The following is a 15,364-nucleotide window of genomic DNA, read 5'->3' as shown; positions in this document are numbered from 1 at the left end:
CAGAAACCACAAAGCTCATCTACAGCCACACCTCACTGGATACACCCAATCTCATCTGATCTTGGAAGCTAAGCAGTGTTGGGCCTGGTAAGTACTTGGATGGGAGACCACCTGGGAATACAAGGTGCTGTAGATATTTTTATACTGCCAACACCGTTCTGTTGATGCATTCAATTTTCAAATGTATTCATTTATGAACCAGTAGTTAGAAGTAGAAAAGTTCAAACAGAAACCACAAAGCTCATCTACAGCCACACCACACTGGATATGCCCAATCTCATCTGATCTTGGAAGCTAAGCAGTGTTGGGCCTGGTTAGTACTTGGATGGGAGACCACCTGGGAATACAAGGTGCTGTAGATATTTTTATACTGCCAACACCGTTCTGTTGTTGCATTCCATTTTCAAACGTTTTCATTTATGAACCAGTAGTTAGAAGTAGAAAAGTTCTAACAGAAACCACAAAGCTCATCTACAGTCACACCACACTGGATACGCCCAATCTCATCTGATCTTGGAAGCGAAGCAGTGTTGGGCCTGGTTAGTACTTGGATGGGAGACCACCTGGGAATACAAGGTGCTGTAGATATTTTTATACTACCAACACCGTTCTGTTGATGCATTCCATTTTCAAAAGTATTCATTTATGAACCAGTAGTTAGAAGTAGAAAAGTTCTAACAGAAACCATAAAGCTCATCTACAGCCACACCACACTGGATACGCCCAATCTCATCTGATCTTGGAAGCTAAGCAGTGTTGGGCCTGGTTAGTACTTGGATGGGAGACCACCTGGGAATACAAGGTGCTGTAGATAATTTTATACTGCCAACACCGTTCTGTTGATGCATTCCATTTTAAAACGTATTCATTTATGAACCAGTAGTTAGAAGTAGAAAAGTTCTAACAGAAACCACAAAGTTCATCTACAGCCACACCACACTGGATACGCCCAATCTCATCTGATCTTGGAAGCTAAGCAGTGTTGGGCCTGGTTAGTACTTGGATGGGAGACCACCTGGGAATACAAGGTGCTGTAGATAATTTTATACTGCCAACACCGTTCTGTTGATGCATTCCATTTTAAAACGTATTCATTTATAAACCAGTAGTTAGAAGTAGAAAAGTACTAACAGAAACCAGAAAGTTCATCTACAGCAACACCACACTGGATACGCCCAATCTCCTCTGATCTTGGAAGCTAAGCAGTGTTGGGCCTGGTTAGTACTTGGATGGGAGACCACCTGGGAATACAAGGTGCTGTATATATTTTTATACTGCCAACACCGTTCTGTTGATGCATTCCATTTTCAAACATATTAATTTATGAACCAGTAGTTAGAAGTAGAAAAGTTCTAACAGAAACCACAAAGCTCATCGACAGCCACACCACACTAGATACGCCCAATCTCATCTGATCTTGGAAGCTAAGCAGTGTTGGGCCTGCTTAGTACTTGGATGGGAGACCACCTGTGAATACAAGGTGCTGTAGATATTTTTATACTGCCAACACCGTTCTGTTGATGCATTCAATTTTCAAATGTATTCATTTATGAACCAGTAGTTAGAAGTAGAAAAGTTCAAACAGAAACCACAAAGCTCATCTACAGCCACACCACACTGGATACGCCCAATTTCATCTGATCTTGGAAGCTAAGCAGTGTTGGGCCTGGTTAGTACTTGTATGGGAGACCACCTGGGAATACAAGGTGCTGTAGACATTTTTTATACTGCCAACACCGTTCTGTTGATGCATTCCATTTTCAAACGTATTCATTTATGAACCAGTAGTTAGAAGTAGAAAAGTTCTAACAGAAACCACAAAGCTCATCTACAGACACACCACACTGGATACGCCCAATCTCATCTGATCTTGGAAGCTAAGCAGTGTTGGGCCTGGTTAGTACTTGGATGGGAGACCACCTGGGAATACAAGGTGCTGTAGATATTTTTATACTACCAACACCGTTCTGTTGATGCATTCCATTTTCAAACGTATTCATTTATGAACCAGTAGTTAGAAGTAGAAAAGTTCTAACAGAAACCATAAAGCTCATCTACAGCCACACCACACTGGATACACCCAATCTCATCTGATCTTGGAAGCTAAGCAGTGTTGGGCCTGGTTAGTACTTGGATGGGAGACCACCTGGGAATACAAGGTGCGGTAGATATTTTTATACTGCCAACACCGTTGTGTTGATGCATTCCATTTTCAAACGTATTCATTTATGAACCAGTAGTTAGAAGTAGAAAAGTTCTAACAGAAACCATAAAGCTCATCTACAGCCACACCACACTGGATACGTCCAATCTCATCTGATCTTGGAAGCTAAGCAGTGTTGGGCCTGGTTAGTACTTGTATGGGAGACCACCTGGGAATACAAGGTGCTGTAGACATTTTTTATACTGCCAACACCGTTCTGTTGATGCATTCCATTTTCAAACGTATTCATTTATGAACCAGTAGTTAGAAGTAGAAAAGTTCTAACAGAAACCACAAAGCTCATCTACAGCCACACCACACTGGATACGCCCAATCTCATCTGATCTTGGAAGCTAAGCAGTGTTGGGCCTGGTTAGTACTTGGATGGGAGACCACCTGGGAATACAAGGTGCTGTAGATATTTTTATACTACCAACACCGTTCTGTTGATGCATTCCATTTTCAAACGTATTCATTTATGAACCAGTAGTTAGAAGTAGAAAAGTTCTAACAGAAACCATAAAGCTCATCTACAGCCACACCACACTGGATACACCCAATCTCATCTGATCTTGGAAGCTAAGCAGTGTTGGGCCTGGTTAGTACTTGGATGGGAGACCACCTGGGAATACAAGGTGCTGTAGATATTTTTATACTACCAACACCGTTCTGTTGATGCATTCCATTTTCAAACGTATTCATTTATGAACCAGTAGTTAGAAGTAGAAAAGTTCTAACAGAAACCATAAAGCTCATATACAGCCACACCACACTGGATACGCCCAATCTCATCTGATCTTGGAAGCTAAGCAGTGTTGGGCCTGGTTAGTACTTGGATGGGAGACCACCTGGGAATACAAGGTGCTGTAGATATTTTTATACTACCAACACCGTTCTGTTGATGCATTCCATTTTCAAACATATTCATTTATGAACCAGTAGTTAGAAGTAGAAAAGTTCTAACAGAAATCATAAAACTCATCTACAGCCACACCACATTGGATACACCCAATCTCATCTGATCTTGGAAGCTAAGCAGTGTTGGGCCTGGTTAGTACTTGGATGGGAGACCACCTGAGAATACAAGGTGCTGTAGATATTTTTATACTACCAACACCGTTCTGTTGATGCATTCCATTTTCAAACGTATTCATTTTTGAACCAGTAGTTAGAAGTAGAAAAGTTCTAACAGAAACCATAAAGCTCATCTACAGCCACACCACACTGGATACGCCCAATCTCATCTGATCTTGGAAGCTAAGCAGTGTTGGGCCTGGTTAGTACTTGGATGGGAGACCACCTGGGAATACAAGGTGCTGTAGATATTTTTATACTACCAACACCGTTCTGTTGATGCATTCCATTTTCAAACGTATTCATTTATGAACCAGTAGTTAGAAGTAGAAAAGTTCTAACAGAAACCATAAAGCTCACATACAGCCACACCACACTGGATACGCCCAATCTCATCTGATCTTGGAAGCTAAGCAGTGTTGGGCCTGGTTAGTACTTGGATGGGAGACCACCTGGGAATACAAGGTGCTGTAGATATTTTTATACTACCAACACCGTTCTGTTGATGCATTCCATTTTCAAACATATTCATTTATGAACCAGTAGTTAGAAGTAGAAAAGTTCTAACAGAAATCATAAAGCTCATCTACAGCCACACCACATTGGATACACCCAATCTCATCTGATCTTGGAAGCTAAGCAGTGTTGGGCCTGGTTAGTACTTGGATGGGAGACCACCTGAGAATACAAGGTGCTGTAGATATTTTTATACTGCCAACACCGTTCTGTTGATGCATTCCATTTTCAAACGTATTCATTTATGAACCAGTAGTTAGAAGTAGAAAAGTTCTAACAGAAACCATAAAGCTCATCTATAGCCACACCACACTGGATACGCCCAATCTCATCTGATCTTGGAAGCTAAGCAGTGTTGGGCCTGGTTAGTACTTGGATGGGAGACCACCTGGGAATACAAGGTGCTGTAGATATTTTTATACTACCAACACCGTTCTGTTGATGCATTCCATTTTCAAACGTATTCATTTATGAACCAGTAGTTAGAAGTAGAAAAGTTCTAACAGAAACCACAAAGCTCATCTACAGCCACACCACACTGGATACACCCAATCTCATCTGATCTTGGAAGCTAAGCAGTGTTGGGCCTGGTAAGTACTTGGATGGGAGACCACCTGGGAATACAAGGTGCTGTAGATATTTTTATACTGCCAACACCGTTCTGTTGATGCATTCAATTTTCAAATGTATTCATTTATGAACCAGTAGTTAGAAGTAGAAAAGTTCAAACAGAAACCACAAAGCTCATCTACAGCCACACCACACTGGATACGCCCAATCTCATCTGATCTTGGAAGCTAAGCAGTGTTGGGCCTGGTTAGTACTTGGATGGGAGACCACCTGGGAATACAAGGTGCTGTAGATATTTTTATACTGCCAACACCGTTCTGTTGTTGCATTCCATTTTCAAACGTATTCATTTATGAACCAGTAGTTAGAAGTAGAAAAGTTCTAACAGAAACCACAAAGCTCATCTACAGCCACACCACACTGGATACGCCCAACCTCTTCTGATCTTGGAAGCTAAGCAGTGTTGGGCCTGGTTAGTACTTGGATGTTAGACCACCTGGGAATACAAGGTGCTGTAGATATTTTTATACTACCAACACCGTTCTGTTGATGCATTCCATTTTCAAACGTATTCATTTATGAACCAGTAGTTAGAAGTAGAAAAGTTCTAACAGACACTATAAAACTCATCTTCAGCCACACCACATTGGATACACCCAATCTCATCTGATCTTGGAAGCTAAGCAGTGTTGGGCCTGGTTAGTACTTGGATGGGAGACCACCTGGGAATACAAGGTGCTGTAGATATTTTTATACTGCCAACACCGTTCTGTTGATGCATTCCATTTTCAAACGTATTCATTTATGAACCAGTAGTTAGAAGTAGAAAAGTTCTAACAGAAACCATAAAGCTCATCTACAGCCACACCACACTGGATACGCCCAATCTCATCTGATCTTGGAAGCGAAGCAGTGTTGGGCGTGGTTAGTACTTGGATGGGAGACCACCTGGGAATACAAGGTGCTGTAGATATTTTTATACTACCAACACCGTTCTGTTGATGCATTCCATTTTCAAAAGTATTCATTTATGAACCAGTAGTTAGAAGTAGAAAAGTTCTAACAGAAACCATAAAGCTCATCTACAGCCACACCACACTGGATACGCCCAATCTCATCTGATATTGGAAGCTAAGCAGTGTTGGGCCTGGTTAGTACTTGGATGGGAGACCACCTGGGAATACAAGGTGCTGTAGATATTTTTATACTACCAACACCGTTCTGTTGATGCATTCCATTTTCAAAAGTATTCATTTATGAACCAGTAGTTAGAAGTAGAAAAGTTCTAACAGAAACCATAAAGCTCATCTACAGCCACACCACACTGGATACGCCCAATCTCATCTGATCTTGGAAGCGAAGCAGTGTTGGGCCTGGTTAGTACTTGGATGGGAGACCACCTGGGAATACAAGGTGCTGTAGATATTTTTATACTACCAACACCGTTCTGTTGATGCATTCCATTTTCAAAAGTATTCATTTATGAACCAATAGTTAGAAGTAGAAAAGTTCTAACAGAAACCATAAAGCTCATCTACAGCCACACCACACTGGATACGCCCAATCTCATCTGATCTTGGAAGCTAAGCAGTGTTGGGCCTGGTTAGTACTTGGATGGGAGACCACCTGGGAATACAAGGTGCTGTAGATAATTTTATACTGCCAACACCGTTCTGTTGATGCATTCCATTTTAAAACGTATTCATTTATGAACCAGTAGTTAGAAGTAGAAAAGTTCTAACAGAAACTAAAAAGTTCATCTACAGCCACACCACACTGGATACGCCCAATCTCATCTGATCTTGGAAGCTAAGCAGTGTTGGGCCTGGTTAGTACTTGGATGGGAGACCACCTGGGAATACAAGGTGCTGTAGATAATTTTATACTGCCAACACCGTTCTGTTGATGCATTCCATTTTAAAACGTATTCATTTATAAACCAGTAGTTAGAAGTAGAAAAGTACTAACAGAAACCAGAAAGTTCATCTACAGCAACACCACACTGGATACGCCCAATCTCCTCTGATCTTGGAAGCTAAGCAGTGTTGGGCCTGGTTAGTACTTGGATGGGAGACCACCTGGGAATACAAGGTGCTGTATATATTTTTATACTGCCAACACCGTTCTGTTGATGCATTCCATTTTCAAACATATTAATTTATGAACCAGTAGTTAGAAGTAGAAAAGTTCTAACAGAAACCACAAAGCTCATTGACAGCCACACCACACTAAATACGCCCAATCTCATCTGATCTTGGAAGCTAAGCAGTGTTGGGCCTGGTTAGTACTTGGATGGGAGACCACCTGTGAATGCAAGGTGCTGTAGATGTTTTTATACTGCCAACACCGTTCTGTTGATGTATTCAATTTTCAAATGTATTCATTTATGAACCAGTAGTTAGAAGTAGAAAGTTCAAACAGAAACCACAAAGCTCATCTACAGTCACACCACACTGGATATGCCCAATCTCATCTGATCTTGGAAGCTAAGCAGTGTTGGGCCTGGTTAGTACTTGTATGGGAGACCACCTGGGAATACAAGGTGCTGTAGACATTTTTATACTGCCAACACCGTTCTGTTGATGCATTCCATTTTCAAACGTATTCATTTATGAACCAGTAGTTAGAAGTAGAAAAGTTCAAACAGAAACCACAAAGCTCATCTACAGCCACTCCACACTGGATACGCCCAATCTCATCTGATCTTGGAAGCTAAGCAGTGTTGGGCCTGGTTAGTACTTGGATGGGAGACCACCTGGGAATACAAGGTGCTGTAGATATTTTTATACTACCAACACCGTTCTGTTGATGCATTCCATTTTCAAACGTATTCATTTATGAACCAGTAGTTAGAAGTAGAAAAGTTCTAACAAAAACCATAAAGCTAATCTACAGCCACACCACACTGGATACACCCAATCTCATCTGATCTTGGAAGCTAAGCAGTGTTGGGCCTGGTTAGTACTTGGATGGGAGACCACCTGGGAATACAAGGTGCTGTAGATATTTTTATACTGCCAACACCGTTCTGTTGATGCATTCCATTTTCAAACGTATTCATTTATGAACCAGTAGTTAGAAGTAGAAAAGTTCTAACAGAAACCATAAAGCTCACATACAGCCACACCACACTGGATACGCCCAATCTCATCTGATCTTGGAAGCTAAGCAGTGTTGGGCCTGGTTAGTACTTGGATGGGAGACCACCTGGGAATACAAGGTGCTGTAGATATTTTTATACTACCAACACCGTTCTGTTGATGCATTCCATTTTCAAACATATTCATTTATGAACCAGTAGTTAGAAGTAGAAAAGTTCTAACAGAAATCATAAAGCTCATCTACAGCCACACCACATTGGATACACCCAATCTCATCTGATCTTGGAAGCTAAGCAGTGTTGGGCCTGGTTAGTACTTGGATGGGAGACCACCTGAGAATACAAGGTGCTGTAGATATTTTTATACTGCCAACACCGTTCTGTTGATGCATTCCATTTTCAAACGTATTCATTTATGAACCAGTAGTTAGAAGTAGAAAAGTTCTAACAGAAACCATAAAGCTCATCTATAGCCACACCACACTGGATACGCCCAATCTCATCTGATCTTGGAAGCTAAGCAGTGTTGGGCCTGGTTAGTACTTGGATGGGAGACCACCTGGGAATACAAGGTGCTGTAGATATTTTTATACTACCAACACCGTTCTGTTGATGCATTCCATTTTCAAACGTATTCATTTATGAACCAGTAGTTAGAAGTAGAAAAGTTCTAACAGAAACCACAAAGCTCATCTACAGCCACACCACACTGGATACACCCAATCTCATCTGATCTTGGAAGCTAAGCAGTGTTGGGCCTGGTAAGTACTTGGATGGGAGACCACCTGGGAATACAAGGTGCTGTAGATATTTTTATACTGCCAACACCGTTCTGTTGATGCATTCAATTTTCAAATGTATTCATTTATGAACCAGTAGTTAGAAGTAGAAAAGTTCAAACAGAAACCACAAAGCTCATCTACAGCCACACCACACTGGATACGCCCAATCTCATCTGATCTTGGAAGCTAAGCAGTGTTGGGCCTGGTTAGTACTTGGATGGGAGACCACCTGGGAATACAAGGTGCTGTAGATATTTTTATACTGCCAACACCGTTCTGTTGTTGCATTCCATTTTCAAACGTATTCATTTATGAACCAGTAGTTAGAAGTAGAAAAGTTCTAACAGAAACCACAAAGCTCATCTACAGCCACACCACACTGGATACGCCCAACCTCTTCTGATCTTGGAAGCTAAGCAGTGTTGGGCCTGGTTAGTACTTGGATGTTAGACCACCTGGGAATACAAGGTGCTGTAGATATTTTTATACTACCAACACCGTTCTGTTGATGCATTCCATTTTCAAACGTATTCATTTATGAACCAGTAGTTAGAAGTAGAAAAGTTCTAACAGACACTATAAAACTCATCTTCAGCCACACCACATTGGATACACCCAATCTCATCTGATCTTGGAAGCTAAGCAGTGTTGGGCCTGGTTAGTACTTGGATGGGAGACCACCTGGGAATACAAGGTGCTGTAGATATTTTTATACTGCCAACACCGTTCTGTTGATGCATTCCATTTTCAAACGTATTCATTTATGAACCAGTAGTTAGAAGTAGAAAAGTTCTAACAGAAACCATAAAGCTCATCTACAGCCACACCACACTGGATACGCCCAATCTCATCTGATCTTGGAAGCGAAGCAGTGTTGGGCGTGGTTAGTACTTGGATGGGAGACCACCTGGGAATACAAGGTGCTGTAGATATTTTTATACTACCAACACCGTTCTGTTGATGCATTCCATTTTCAAAAGTATTCATTTATGAACCAGTAGTTAGAAGTAGAAAAGTTCTAACAGAAACCATAAAGCTCATCTACAGCCACACCACACTGGATACGCCCAATCTCATCTGATATTGGAAGCTAAGCAGTGTTGGGCCTGGTTAGTACTTGGATGGGAGACCACCTGGGAATACAAGGTGCTGTAGATATTTTTATACTACCAACACCGTTCTGTTGATGCATTCCATTTTCAAAAGTATTCATTTATGAACCAGTAGTTAGAAGTAGAAAAGTTCTAACAGAAACCATAAAGCTCATCTACAGCCACACCACACTGGATACGCCCAATCTCATCTGATCTTGGAAGCGAAGCAGTGTTGGGCCTGGTTAGTACTTGGATGGGAGACCACCTGGGAATACAAGGTGCTGTAGATATTTTTATACTACCAACACCGTTCTGTTGATGCATTCCATTTTCAAAAGTATTCATTTATGAACCAATAGTTAGAAGTAGAAAAGTTCTAACAGAAACCATAAAGCTCATCTACAGCCACACCACACTGGATACGCCCAATCTCATCTGATCTTGGAAGCTAAGCAGTGTTGGGCCTGGTTAGTACTTGGATGGGAGACCACCTGGGAATACAAGGTGCTGTAGATAATTTTATACTGCCAACACCGTTCTGTTGATGCATTCCATTTTAAAACGTATTCATTTATGAACCAGTAGTTAGAAGTAGAAAAGTTCTAACAGAAACTAAAAAGTTCATCTACAGCCACACCACACTGGATACGCCCAATCTCATCTGATCTTGGAAGCTAAGCAGTGTTGGGCCTGGTTAGTACTTGGATGGGAGACCACCTGGGAATACAAGGTGCTGTAGATAATTTTATACTGCCAACACCGTTCTGTTGATGCATTCCATTTTAAAACGTATTCATTTATAAACCAGTAGTTAGAAGTAGAAAAGTACTAACAGAAACCAGAAAGTTCATCTACAGCAACACCACACTGGATACGCCCAATCTCCTCTGATCTTGGAAGCTAAGCAGTGTTGGGCCTGGTTAGTACTTGGATGGGAGACCACCTGGGAATACAAGGTGCTGTATATATTTTTATACTGCCAACACCGTTCTGTTGATGCATTCCATTTTCAAACATATTAATTTATGAACCAGTAGTTAGAAGTAGAAAAGTTCTAACAGAAACCACAAAGCTCATTGACAGCCACACCACACTAGATACGCCCAATCTCATCTGATCTTGGAAGCTAAGCAGTGTTGGGCCTGGTTAGTACTTGGATGGGAGACCACCTGTGAATGCAAGGTGCTGTAGATGTTTTTATACTGCCAACACCGTTCTGTTGATGTATTCAATTTTCAAATGTATTCATTTATGAACCAGTAGTTAGAAGTAGAAAGTTCAAACAGAAACCACAAAGCTCATCTACAGTCACACCACACTGGATATGCCCAATCTCATCTGATCTTGGAAGCTAAGCAGTGTTGGGCCTGGTTAGTACTTGTATGGGAGACCACCTGGGAATACAAGGTGCTGTAGACATTTTTATACTGCCAACACCGTTCTGTTGATGCATTCCATTTTCAAACGTATTCATTTATGAACCAGTAGTTAGAAGTAGAAAAGTTCAAACAGAAACCACAAAGCTCATCTACAGCCACTCCACACTGGATACGCCCAATCTCATCTGATCTTGGAAGCTAAGCAGTGTTGGGCCTGGTTAGTACTTGGATGGGAGACCACCTGGGAATACAAGGTGCTGTAGATATTTTTATACTACCAACACCGTTCTGTTGATGCATTCCATTTTCAAACGTATTCATTTATGAACCAGTAGTTAGAAGTAGAAAAGTTCTAACAAAAACCATAAAGCTAATCTACAGCCACACCACACTGGATACACCCAATCTCATCTGATCTTGGAAGCTAAGCAGTGTTGGGCCTGGTTAGTACTTGGATGGGAGACCACCTGGGAATACAAGGTGCTGTAGATATTTTTATACTGCCAACACCGTTCTGTTGATGCATTCCATTTTCAAACGTATTCATTTATGAACCAGTAGTTAGAAGTAGAAAAGTTCTAACAGAAACCATAAAGCTCATCTACAGCCACACCACACTGGATACGCCCAATCTCATCTGATCTTGGAAGCTAAGCAGTGTTGGGCCTGGTTAGTACTTGGATGGGAGACCACCTGGGAATACAAGGTGCTGTAGATATTTTTATACTACCAACACCGTTCTGTTGATGCATTCCATTTTCAAACGTATTCATTTATGAACCAGTAGTTAGAAGTAGAAAAGTTCTAACAGAAACCATAAAGCTCATCTACAGCCACACCACACTGGATACGCCCAATCTCATCTGATCTTGGAAGCTAAGCAATGTTGGGCCTGGTTAGTACTTGGATGGGAGACCACCTGGGAATACAAGGTGCTGTAGATATTTTTATACTACCAACACCGTTCTGTTGATGCATTCCATTTTCAAAAGTATTCATTTATGAACCAGTAGTTAGAAGTAGAAAAGTTCTAACAGAAACCATAAAGCTCATCTACAGCCACACCACACTGGATACGCCCAATCTCATCTGATCTTGGAAGCTAAGCAGTGTTGGGCCTGGTTAGTACTTGGATGGGAGACCACCTGGGAATACAAGGTGCTGTAGATATTTTTATACTGCCAACACCGTTCTGTTGATGCATTCCATTTTCAAACATATTCATTTATGAACCAGTAGTTAGAAGTAGAAAAGTTCTAACAGAAACCATAAAGCTCATCTACAGCCACACCACATTGGATACACCCAATCTCATCTGATCTTGGAAGCTAAGCAGTGTTGGGCCTGGTTAGTACTTGGATGGGAGACCACCTGGGAATACAAGGTGCTGTAGATATTTTTATACTGCCAACACCGTTCTGTTGATGCATTCCATTTTCAAACGTATTCATTTATGAACCAGTAGTTAGAAGTAGAAAAGTTCTAACAGAAACCATAAAGCTCATTTATAGCCACACCACACTGGATACGTCCAATCTCATCTGATCTTGGAAGCTAAGCAGTGTTGGGCCTGGTTAGTACTTGGATGGGAGACCACCTGGGAATACAAGGTGCTGTAGATATTTTTATACTACCAACACCGTTCTGTTGATGCATTCCATTTTCAAAAGTATTCATTTATGAACCAGTAGTTAGAAGTAGAAAAGTTCTAACAGAAACCATAAAGCTCATCTACAGCCACACCACACTGGATACGCCCAATCTCATCTGATCTTGGAAGCTAAGCAGTGTTGGGCCTGGTTAGTACTTGGATGGGAGACCACCTGGGAATACAAGGTGCTGTAAATAATTTTATACTGCCAACACCGTTCTGTTGATGCATTCCATTTTAAAACGTATTCATTTATGAACCAGTAGTTAGAAGTAGAAAAGTTCTAACAGAAACCACAAAGTTCATCTACAGCCACACCACACTGGATACGCCCAATCTCATCTGATCTTGGAAGCTAAGCAGTGTTGGGCCTGGTTAGTACTTGGATGGGATACCACCTGGGAATACAAGGTGATATAGATATTTTTATACTACCAACACCATTCTGTTGATGCATTCCATTTTCAAACGTATTCATTTATGAACCAGTAGTTAGAAGTAGAAAAGTTCTAACAGAAACCATAAAGTTCATCTACAGCCACACCACACTGGATACGCCCAATCTCATCTGATCTTGGAAGCTAAGCAGTGTTGGGCCTGGTTAGTACTTGGATGGGAGACCACCTGGGAATACAAGGTGCTGTAGATATTTTTATACTGCCAACACCGTTCTGTTGATGCATTCCATTTTCAAACGTATTCATTTATGAACCAGTAGTTAGAAGTAGAAAAGTTCTAACAGAAACCATAAAGCTCATCTACAGCCACACCACACTGGATACGCCCAATCTCATCTGATCTTGGAAGCTTAGCAGTGTTGGGCCTGGTTAGTACTTGGATGGGAGACCACCTGGGAATACAAGGTGCTGTAGATATTTTTAAACTACCAACACCGTTCTGTTGATGCATTCCATTTTCAAACGTATTCATTTATGAGCCAGTAGTTAGAAGTAGAAAAGTACTAACAGAAACCATAAAGCTCTTCTACAGCCACACCACACTGGATATGCCCAATCTCATCTGATCTTGGAAGCTAAGCAGTGTTGGGCCTGGTTAGTACTTGGATGGGAGACCACCTGGGAATACAAGGTGCTGTAGATATTTTTATACTGCCAACACCGTTCTGTTGATGCATTCCATTTTCAAACGTATTCATTTATGAACCAGTAGTTAGAAGTAGAAAAGTTCTAACAGAAACCACAAAGCTCATCTACAGCCACACCACACTGGATACGCCCAATCTCATCTGATCTTGGAAGCGAAGCAGTGTTGGGCCTGGTTAGTACTTGGATGGGAGACCACCTGGGAATACAAGGTGCTGTAGATATTTTTATACTACCAACACCGTTCTGTTGATGCATTCCATTTTCAAAAGTATTCATTTATGAACCAGTAGTTAGAAGTAGAAAAGTTCTAACAGAAACCATAAAGCTCATCTACAGCCACACCACACTGGATACGCCCAATCTCATCTGATCTTGGAAGCTAAGCAGTGTTGGGCCTGGTTAGTACTTGGATGGGAGACCACCTGGGAATACAAGGTGCTGTAGATAATTTTATACTGCCAACACCGTTCTGTTGATGCATTCCATTTTAAAACGTATTCATTTATGAACCAGTAGTTAGAAGTAGAAAAGTTCTAACAGAAACTACAAAGTTCATCTACAGCCACACCACACTGGATACGCCCAATCTCATCTGATCTTGGAAGCTAAGCAGTGTTGGGCCTGGTTAGTACTTGGATGGGAGACCACCTGGGAATACAAGGTGCTGTAGATAATTTTATACTGCCAACACCGTTCTGTTGATGCATTCCATTTTAAAACGTATTCATTTATAAACCAGTAGTTAGAAGTAGAAAAGTACTAACAGAAACCAGAAAGTTCATCTACAGCAACACCATACTGGATACACCCAATCTCCTCTGATCTTGGAAGCTAAGCAGTGTTGGGCCTGGTTAGTACTTGGATGGGAGACCACCTGGGAATACAAGGTGCTGTATATATTTTTATACTGCCAACACCGTTCTGTTGATGCATTCCATTTTCAAACATATTAATTTATGAACCAGTAGTTAGAAGTAGAAAAGTTCTAACAGAAACCACAAAGCTCATCGACAGCCACACCACACTAGATACGCCCAATCTCATCTGATCTTGGAAGCTAAGCAGTGTTGGGCCTGGTTAGTACTTGGATGGGAGACCACCTGTGAATGCAAGGTGCTGTAGATATTTTTATACTGCCAACACCGTTCTGTTGATGTATTCAATTTTCAAATGTATTCATTTATGAACCAGTAGTTAGAAGTAGAAAGTTCAAACAGAAACCACAAAGCTCATCTACAGTCACACCACACTGGATATGCCCAATCTCATCTGATCTTGGAAGCTAAGCAGTGTTGGGCCTGGTTAGTACTTGTATGGGAGACCACCTGGGAATACAAGGTGCTGTAGACATTTTTATACTGCCAACACCGTTCTGTTGATGCATTCCATTTTCAAACGTATTCATTTATGAACCAGTAGTTAGAAGTAGAAAAGTTCTAACAGAAACCACAAAGCTCATCTACAGCCACTCCACACTGGATACGCCCAATCTCATCTGATCTTGGAAGCTAAGCAGTGTTGGGCCTAGTTAGTACTTGGATGGGAGACCACCTGGGAATACAAGGTGCTGTAGATATTTTTATACTACCAACACCGTTCTGTTGATGCATTCCATTTTCAAACGTATTCATTTATGAACCAGTAGTTAGAAGTAGAAAATTTCTAACAGAAACCATAAAGCTCATCTACAGCCACACCACACTGGATACACCCAATCTCATCTGATCTTGGAAGCTAAGCAGTGTTGGGCCTGGTTAGTACTTGGATGGGAGACCACCTGGGAATACAAGGTGCTGTAGATATTTTTATACTGCCAACACCGTTCTGTTGATGCATTCCATTTTCAAACGTATTCATTTATGAACCAGTAGTTAGAAGTAGAAAAGTTC

The 15,364-nt window shown here is 41.2% G+C and overlaps 60 non-coding genes and 8 pseudogenes across 60 annotated transcripts; all 68 read left to right on the top strand.

The window, feature by feature from the left end:
- Positions 1-17: 17 nt before the first annotated feature.
- On the top strand, positions 18-136 carry LOC134900980 (5S ribosomal RNA). The gene has a single exon (XR_010174480.1). It is a non-coding gene; the product is annotated as a 5S ribosomal RNA (ribosomal RNA).
- Positions 137-243: 107 nt separating this feature from the next.
- Positions 244-362, top strand: LOC135059106 (5S ribosomal RNA). The gene has a single exon (XR_010245522.1). It is a non-coding gene; the product is annotated as a 5S ribosomal RNA (ribosomal RNA).
- A 107-nt stretch (positions 363-469) lies between these two features.
- LOC135061758 (5S ribosomal RNA) lies at positions 470-588 on the top strand. The gene has a single exon (XR_010248130.1). It is a non-coding gene; the product is annotated as a 5S ribosomal RNA (ribosomal RNA).
- Positions 589-695: 107 nt separating this feature from the next.
- On the top strand, positions 696-814 carry LOC134897896 (5S ribosomal RNA). Its single transcript, XR_010172157.1, has one exon. It is a non-coding gene; the product is annotated as a 5S ribosomal RNA (ribosomal RNA).
- Positions 815-921: 107 nt separating this feature from the next.
- On the top strand, positions 922-1,040 carry LOC134897885 (5S ribosomal RNA). Its single transcript, XR_010172156.1, has one exon. It is a non-coding gene; the product is annotated as a 5S ribosomal RNA (ribosomal RNA).
- A 107-nt stretch (positions 1,041-1,147) lies between these two features.
- On the top strand, positions 1,148-1,266 carry LOC134886613 (5S ribosomal RNA). The gene has a single exon (XR_010170693.1). It is a non-coding gene; the product is annotated as a 5S ribosomal RNA (ribosomal RNA).
- A 107-nt stretch (positions 1,267-1,373) lies between these two features.
- On the top strand, positions 1,374-1,492 carry LOC134890781 (5S ribosomal RNA; annotated as a pseudogene).
- A 107-nt stretch (positions 1,493-1,599) lies between these two features.
- Positions 1,600-1,718, top strand: LOC134885077 (5S ribosomal RNA). The gene has a single exon (XR_010169202.1). It is a non-coding gene; the product is annotated as a 5S ribosomal RNA (ribosomal RNA).
- A 108-nt stretch (positions 1,719-1,826) lies between these two features.
- On the top strand, positions 1,827-1,945 carry LOC135065125 (5S ribosomal RNA). The gene has a single exon (XR_010251413.1). It is a non-coding gene; the product is annotated as a 5S ribosomal RNA (ribosomal RNA).
- Positions 1,946-2,052: 107 nt separating this feature from the next.
- Positions 2,053-2,171, top strand: LOC135060178 (5S ribosomal RNA). Its single transcript, XR_010246570.1, has one exon. It is a non-coding gene; the product is annotated as a 5S ribosomal RNA (ribosomal RNA).
- A 107-nt stretch (positions 2,172-2,278) lies between these two features.
- LOC134885787 (5S ribosomal RNA) lies at positions 2,279-2,397 on the top strand. The gene has a single exon (XR_010169892.1). It is a non-coding gene; the product is annotated as a 5S ribosomal RNA (ribosomal RNA).
- A 108-nt stretch (positions 2,398-2,505) lies between these two features.
- LOC134897874 (5S ribosomal RNA) lies at positions 2,506-2,624 on the top strand. Its single transcript, XR_010172155.1, has one exon. It is a non-coding gene; the product is annotated as a 5S ribosomal RNA (ribosomal RNA).
- Positions 2,625-2,731: 107 nt separating this feature from the next.
- Positions 2,732-2,850, top strand: LOC135071052 (5S ribosomal RNA). Its single transcript, XR_010257194.1, has one exon. It is a non-coding gene; the product is annotated as a 5S ribosomal RNA (ribosomal RNA).
- A 107-nt stretch (positions 2,851-2,957) lies between these two features.
- LOC135062490 (5S ribosomal RNA) lies at positions 2,958-3,076 on the top strand. The gene has a single exon (XR_010248838.1). It is a non-coding gene; the product is annotated as a 5S ribosomal RNA (ribosomal RNA).
- A 107-nt stretch (positions 3,077-3,183) lies between these two features.
- LOC134901188 (5S ribosomal RNA) lies at positions 3,184-3,302 on the top strand. Its single transcript, XR_010174680.1, has one exon. It is a non-coding gene; the product is annotated as a 5S ribosomal RNA (ribosomal RNA).
- Positions 3,303-3,409: 107 nt separating this feature from the next.
- On the top strand, positions 3,410-3,528 carry LOC134897862 (5S ribosomal RNA). Its single transcript, XR_010172153.1, has one exon. It is a non-coding gene; the product is annotated as a 5S ribosomal RNA (ribosomal RNA).
- A 107-nt stretch (positions 3,529-3,635) lies between these two features.
- LOC135068683 (5S ribosomal RNA) lies at positions 3,636-3,754 on the top strand. The gene has a single exon (XR_010254877.1). It is a non-coding gene; the product is annotated as a 5S ribosomal RNA (ribosomal RNA).
- Positions 3,755-3,861: 107 nt separating this feature from the next.
- Positions 3,862-3,980, top strand: LOC134901187 (5S ribosomal RNA). Its single transcript, XR_010174679.1, has one exon. It is a non-coding gene; the product is annotated as a 5S ribosomal RNA (ribosomal RNA).
- Positions 3,981-4,087: 107 nt separating this feature from the next.
- Positions 4,088-4,206, top strand: LOC134901807 (5S ribosomal RNA). The gene has a single exon (XR_010175286.1). It is a non-coding gene; the product is annotated as a 5S ribosomal RNA (ribosomal RNA).
- Positions 4,207-4,313: 107 nt separating this feature from the next.
- LOC135058823 (5S ribosomal RNA) lies at positions 4,314-4,432 on the top strand. The gene has a single exon (XR_010245247.1). It is a non-coding gene; the product is annotated as a 5S ribosomal RNA (ribosomal RNA).
- Positions 4,433-4,539: 107 nt separating this feature from the next.
- On the top strand, positions 4,540-4,658 carry LOC134897851 (5S ribosomal RNA). Its single transcript, XR_010172152.1, has one exon. It is a non-coding gene; the product is annotated as a 5S ribosomal RNA (ribosomal RNA).
- Positions 4,659-4,765: 107 nt separating this feature from the next.
- Positions 4,766-4,884, top strand: LOC134893691 (5S ribosomal RNA; annotated as a pseudogene).
- A 107-nt stretch (positions 4,885-4,991) lies between these two features.
- Positions 4,992-5,110, top strand: LOC135061443 (5S ribosomal RNA). Its single transcript, XR_010247823.1, has one exon. It is a non-coding gene; the product is annotated as a 5S ribosomal RNA (ribosomal RNA).
- Positions 5,111-5,217: 107 nt separating this feature from the next.
- On the top strand, positions 5,218-5,336 carry LOC135070008 (5S ribosomal RNA). The gene has a single exon (XR_010256184.1). It is a non-coding gene; the product is annotated as a 5S ribosomal RNA (ribosomal RNA).
- Positions 5,337-5,443: 107 nt separating this feature from the next.
- LOC135064249 (5S ribosomal RNA) lies at positions 5,444-5,562 on the top strand. The gene has a single exon (XR_010250560.1). It is a non-coding gene; the product is annotated as a 5S ribosomal RNA (ribosomal RNA).
- A 107-nt stretch (positions 5,563-5,669) lies between these two features.
- On the top strand, positions 5,670-5,788 carry LOC135058896 (5S ribosomal RNA). Its single transcript, XR_010245319.1, has one exon. It is a non-coding gene; the product is annotated as a 5S ribosomal RNA (ribosomal RNA).
- Positions 5,789-5,895: 107 nt separating this feature from the next.
- Positions 5,896-6,014, top strand: LOC134897840 (5S ribosomal RNA). Its single transcript, XR_010172151.1, has one exon. It is a non-coding gene; the product is annotated as a 5S ribosomal RNA (ribosomal RNA).
- Positions 6,015-6,121: 107 nt separating this feature from the next.
- LOC134897829 (5S ribosomal RNA) lies at positions 6,122-6,240 on the top strand. Its single transcript, XR_010172150.1, has one exon. It is a non-coding gene; the product is annotated as a 5S ribosomal RNA (ribosomal RNA).
- Positions 6,241-6,347: 107 nt separating this feature from the next.
- On the top strand, positions 6,348-6,466 carry LOC134886611 (5S ribosomal RNA). The gene has a single exon (XR_010170692.1). It is a non-coding gene; the product is annotated as a 5S ribosomal RNA (ribosomal RNA).
- A 107-nt stretch (positions 6,467-6,573) lies between these two features.
- On the top strand, positions 6,574-6,692 carry LOC134891857 (5S ribosomal RNA; annotated as a pseudogene).
- A 106-nt stretch (positions 6,693-6,798) lies between these two features.
- LOC134885530 (5S ribosomal RNA) lies at positions 6,799-6,917 on the top strand. The gene has a single exon (XR_010169642.1). It is a non-coding gene; the product is annotated as a 5S ribosomal RNA (ribosomal RNA).
- A 107-nt stretch (positions 6,918-7,024) lies between these two features.
- On the top strand, positions 7,025-7,143 carry LOC135060629 (5S ribosomal RNA). The gene has a single exon (XR_010247022.1). It is a non-coding gene; the product is annotated as a 5S ribosomal RNA (ribosomal RNA).
- A 107-nt stretch (positions 7,144-7,250) lies between these two features.
- On the top strand, positions 7,251-7,369 carry LOC135070935 (5S ribosomal RNA). The gene has a single exon (XR_010257082.1). It is a non-coding gene; the product is annotated as a 5S ribosomal RNA (ribosomal RNA).
- A 107-nt stretch (positions 7,370-7,476) lies between these two features.
- LOC135068682 (5S ribosomal RNA) lies at positions 7,477-7,595 on the top strand. Its single transcript, XR_010254876.1, has one exon. It is a non-coding gene; the product is annotated as a 5S ribosomal RNA (ribosomal RNA).
- Positions 7,596-7,702: 107 nt separating this feature from the next.
- Positions 7,703-7,821, top strand: LOC134901185 (5S ribosomal RNA). Its single transcript, XR_010174677.1, has one exon. It is a non-coding gene; the product is annotated as a 5S ribosomal RNA (ribosomal RNA).
- A 107-nt stretch (positions 7,822-7,928) lies between these two features.
- LOC134901806 (5S ribosomal RNA) lies at positions 7,929-8,047 on the top strand. The gene has a single exon (XR_010175285.1). It is a non-coding gene; the product is annotated as a 5S ribosomal RNA (ribosomal RNA).
- Positions 8,048-8,154: 107 nt separating this feature from the next.
- Positions 8,155-8,273, top strand: LOC135058810 (5S ribosomal RNA). The gene has a single exon (XR_010245233.1). It is a non-coding gene; the product is annotated as a 5S ribosomal RNA (ribosomal RNA).
- Positions 8,274-8,380: 107 nt separating this feature from the next.
- On the top strand, positions 8,381-8,499 carry LOC134897817 (5S ribosomal RNA). Its single transcript, XR_010172149.1, has one exon. It is a non-coding gene; the product is annotated as a 5S ribosomal RNA (ribosomal RNA).
- Positions 8,500-8,606: 107 nt separating this feature from the next.
- Positions 8,607-8,725, top strand: LOC134893690 (5S ribosomal RNA; annotated as a pseudogene).
- Positions 8,726-8,832: 107 nt separating this feature from the next.
- Positions 8,833-8,951, top strand: LOC135061442 (5S ribosomal RNA). Its single transcript, XR_010247822.1, has one exon. It is a non-coding gene; the product is annotated as a 5S ribosomal RNA (ribosomal RNA).
- A 107-nt stretch (positions 8,952-9,058) lies between these two features.
- Positions 9,059-9,177, top strand: LOC135070006 (5S ribosomal RNA). The gene has a single exon (XR_010256182.1). It is a non-coding gene; the product is annotated as a 5S ribosomal RNA (ribosomal RNA).
- Positions 9,178-9,284: 107 nt separating this feature from the next.
- On the top strand, positions 9,285-9,403 carry LOC135064248 (5S ribosomal RNA). The gene has a single exon (XR_010250559.1). It is a non-coding gene; the product is annotated as a 5S ribosomal RNA (ribosomal RNA).
- A 107-nt stretch (positions 9,404-9,510) lies between these two features.
- LOC135058895 (5S ribosomal RNA) lies at positions 9,511-9,629 on the top strand. Its single transcript, XR_010245318.1, has one exon. It is a non-coding gene; the product is annotated as a 5S ribosomal RNA (ribosomal RNA).
- Positions 9,630-9,736: 107 nt separating this feature from the next.
- LOC134897805 (5S ribosomal RNA) lies at positions 9,737-9,855 on the top strand. The gene has a single exon (XR_010172148.1). It is a non-coding gene; the product is annotated as a 5S ribosomal RNA (ribosomal RNA).
- A 107-nt stretch (positions 9,856-9,962) lies between these two features.
- Positions 9,963-10,081, top strand: LOC134897793 (5S ribosomal RNA). Its single transcript, XR_010172147.1, has one exon. It is a non-coding gene; the product is annotated as a 5S ribosomal RNA (ribosomal RNA).
- A 107-nt stretch (positions 10,082-10,188) lies between these two features.
- LOC134886610 (5S ribosomal RNA) lies at positions 10,189-10,307 on the top strand. The gene has a single exon (XR_010170691.1). It is a non-coding gene; the product is annotated as a 5S ribosomal RNA (ribosomal RNA).
- A 107-nt stretch (positions 10,308-10,414) lies between these two features.
- LOC134891869 (5S ribosomal RNA) lies at positions 10,415-10,533 on the top strand (annotated as a pseudogene).
- Positions 10,534-10,639: 106 nt separating this feature from the next.
- On the top strand, positions 10,640-10,758 carry LOC134885529 (5S ribosomal RNA). The gene has a single exon (XR_010169641.1). It is a non-coding gene; the product is annotated as a 5S ribosomal RNA (ribosomal RNA).
- A 107-nt stretch (positions 10,759-10,865) lies between these two features.
- Positions 10,866-10,984, top strand: LOC135060628 (5S ribosomal RNA). Its single transcript, XR_010247021.1, has one exon. It is a non-coding gene; the product is annotated as a 5S ribosomal RNA (ribosomal RNA).
- A 107-nt stretch (positions 10,985-11,091) lies between these two features.
- On the top strand, positions 11,092-11,210 carry LOC135070818 (5S ribosomal RNA). Its single transcript, XR_010256969.1, has one exon. It is a non-coding gene; the product is annotated as a 5S ribosomal RNA (ribosomal RNA).
- Positions 11,211-11,317: 107 nt separating this feature from the next.
- On the top strand, positions 11,318-11,436 carry LOC134897782 (5S ribosomal RNA). The gene has a single exon (XR_010172146.1). It is a non-coding gene; the product is annotated as a 5S ribosomal RNA (ribosomal RNA).
- Positions 11,437-11,543: 107 nt separating this feature from the next.
- Positions 11,544-11,662, top strand: LOC135062947 (5S ribosomal RNA). The gene has a single exon (XR_010249289.1). It is a non-coding gene; the product is annotated as a 5S ribosomal RNA (ribosomal RNA).
- A 107-nt stretch (positions 11,663-11,769) lies between these two features.
- On the top strand, positions 11,770-11,888 carry LOC134897770 (5S ribosomal RNA). The gene has a single exon (XR_010172145.1). It is a non-coding gene; the product is annotated as a 5S ribosomal RNA (ribosomal RNA).
- A 107-nt stretch (positions 11,889-11,995) lies between these two features.
- LOC135059719 (5S ribosomal RNA) lies at positions 11,996-12,114 on the top strand. Its single transcript, XR_010246120.1, has one exon. It is a non-coding gene; the product is annotated as a 5S ribosomal RNA (ribosomal RNA).
- Positions 12,115-12,221: 107 nt separating this feature from the next.
- On the top strand, positions 12,222-12,340 carry LOC135069393 (5S ribosomal RNA). Its single transcript, XR_010255575.1, has one exon. It is a non-coding gene; the product is annotated as a 5S ribosomal RNA (ribosomal RNA).
- Positions 12,341-12,447: 107 nt separating this feature from the next.
- On the top strand, positions 12,448-12,566 carry LOC135062635 (5S ribosomal RNA). The gene has a single exon (XR_010248983.1). It is a non-coding gene; the product is annotated as a 5S ribosomal RNA (ribosomal RNA).
- Positions 12,567-12,673: 107 nt separating this feature from the next.
- LOC134888911 (5S ribosomal RNA) lies at positions 12,674-12,792 on the top strand (annotated as a pseudogene).
- Positions 12,793-12,899: 107 nt separating this feature from the next.
- On the top strand, positions 12,900-13,018 carry LOC134897759 (5S ribosomal RNA). The gene has a single exon (XR_010172144.1). It is a non-coding gene; the product is annotated as a 5S ribosomal RNA (ribosomal RNA).
- A 107-nt stretch (positions 13,019-13,125) lies between these two features.
- On the top strand, positions 13,126-13,244 carry LOC135066306 (5S ribosomal RNA). Its single transcript, XR_010252557.1, has one exon. It is a non-coding gene; the product is annotated as a 5S ribosomal RNA (ribosomal RNA).
- Positions 13,245-13,351: 107 nt separating this feature from the next.
- On the top strand, positions 13,352-13,470 carry LOC135064493 (5S ribosomal RNA). Its single transcript, XR_010250803.1, has one exon. It is a non-coding gene; the product is annotated as a 5S ribosomal RNA (ribosomal RNA).
- Positions 13,471-13,577: 107 nt separating this feature from the next.
- LOC135058893 (5S ribosomal RNA) lies at positions 13,578-13,696 on the top strand. Its single transcript, XR_010245317.1, has one exon. It is a non-coding gene; the product is annotated as a 5S ribosomal RNA (ribosomal RNA).
- Positions 13,697-13,803: 107 nt separating this feature from the next.
- LOC134897747 (5S ribosomal RNA) lies at positions 13,804-13,922 on the top strand. Its single transcript, XR_010172142.1, has one exon. It is a non-coding gene; the product is annotated as a 5S ribosomal RNA (ribosomal RNA).
- Positions 13,923-14,029: 107 nt separating this feature from the next.
- Positions 14,030-14,148, top strand: LOC134897736 (5S ribosomal RNA). The gene has a single exon (XR_010172141.1). It is a non-coding gene; the product is annotated as a 5S ribosomal RNA (ribosomal RNA).
- A 107-nt stretch (positions 14,149-14,255) lies between these two features.
- LOC134887353 (5S ribosomal RNA) lies at positions 14,256-14,374 on the top strand (annotated as a pseudogene).
- Positions 14,375-14,481: 107 nt separating this feature from the next.
- LOC134889431 (5S ribosomal RNA) lies at positions 14,482-14,600 on the top strand (annotated as a pseudogene).
- A 106-nt stretch (positions 14,601-14,706) lies between these two features.
- Positions 14,707-14,825, top strand: LOC134885528 (5S ribosomal RNA). The gene has a single exon (XR_010169640.1). It is a non-coding gene; the product is annotated as a 5S ribosomal RNA (ribosomal RNA).
- A 107-nt stretch (positions 14,826-14,932) lies between these two features.
- On the top strand, positions 14,933-15,051 carry LOC135060992 (5S ribosomal RNA). Its single transcript, XR_010247386.1, has one exon. It is a non-coding gene; the product is annotated as a 5S ribosomal RNA (ribosomal RNA).
- Positions 15,052-15,158: 107 nt separating this feature from the next.
- Positions 15,159-15,277, top strand: LOC135070700 (5S ribosomal RNA). Its single transcript, XR_010256854.1, has one exon. It is a non-coding gene; the product is annotated as a 5S ribosomal RNA (ribosomal RNA).
- Positions 15,278-15,364: the final 87 nt, after the last annotated feature.

This window comes from Pseudophryne corroboree, chromosome 3, assembly GCF_028390025.1.
Source record: "Pseudophryne corroboree isolate aPseCor3 chromosome 3, aPseCor3.hap2, whole genome shotgun sequence".
NCBI classification, from domain to species: Eukaryota; Metazoa; Chordata; class Amphibia; order Anura; family Myobatrachidae; genus Pseudophryne; species Pseudophryne corroboree.
The sequence above is the reverse complement of the archived record's forward strand: the minus strand, read 5'-3'. Positions and strand labels throughout refer to the sequence as shown.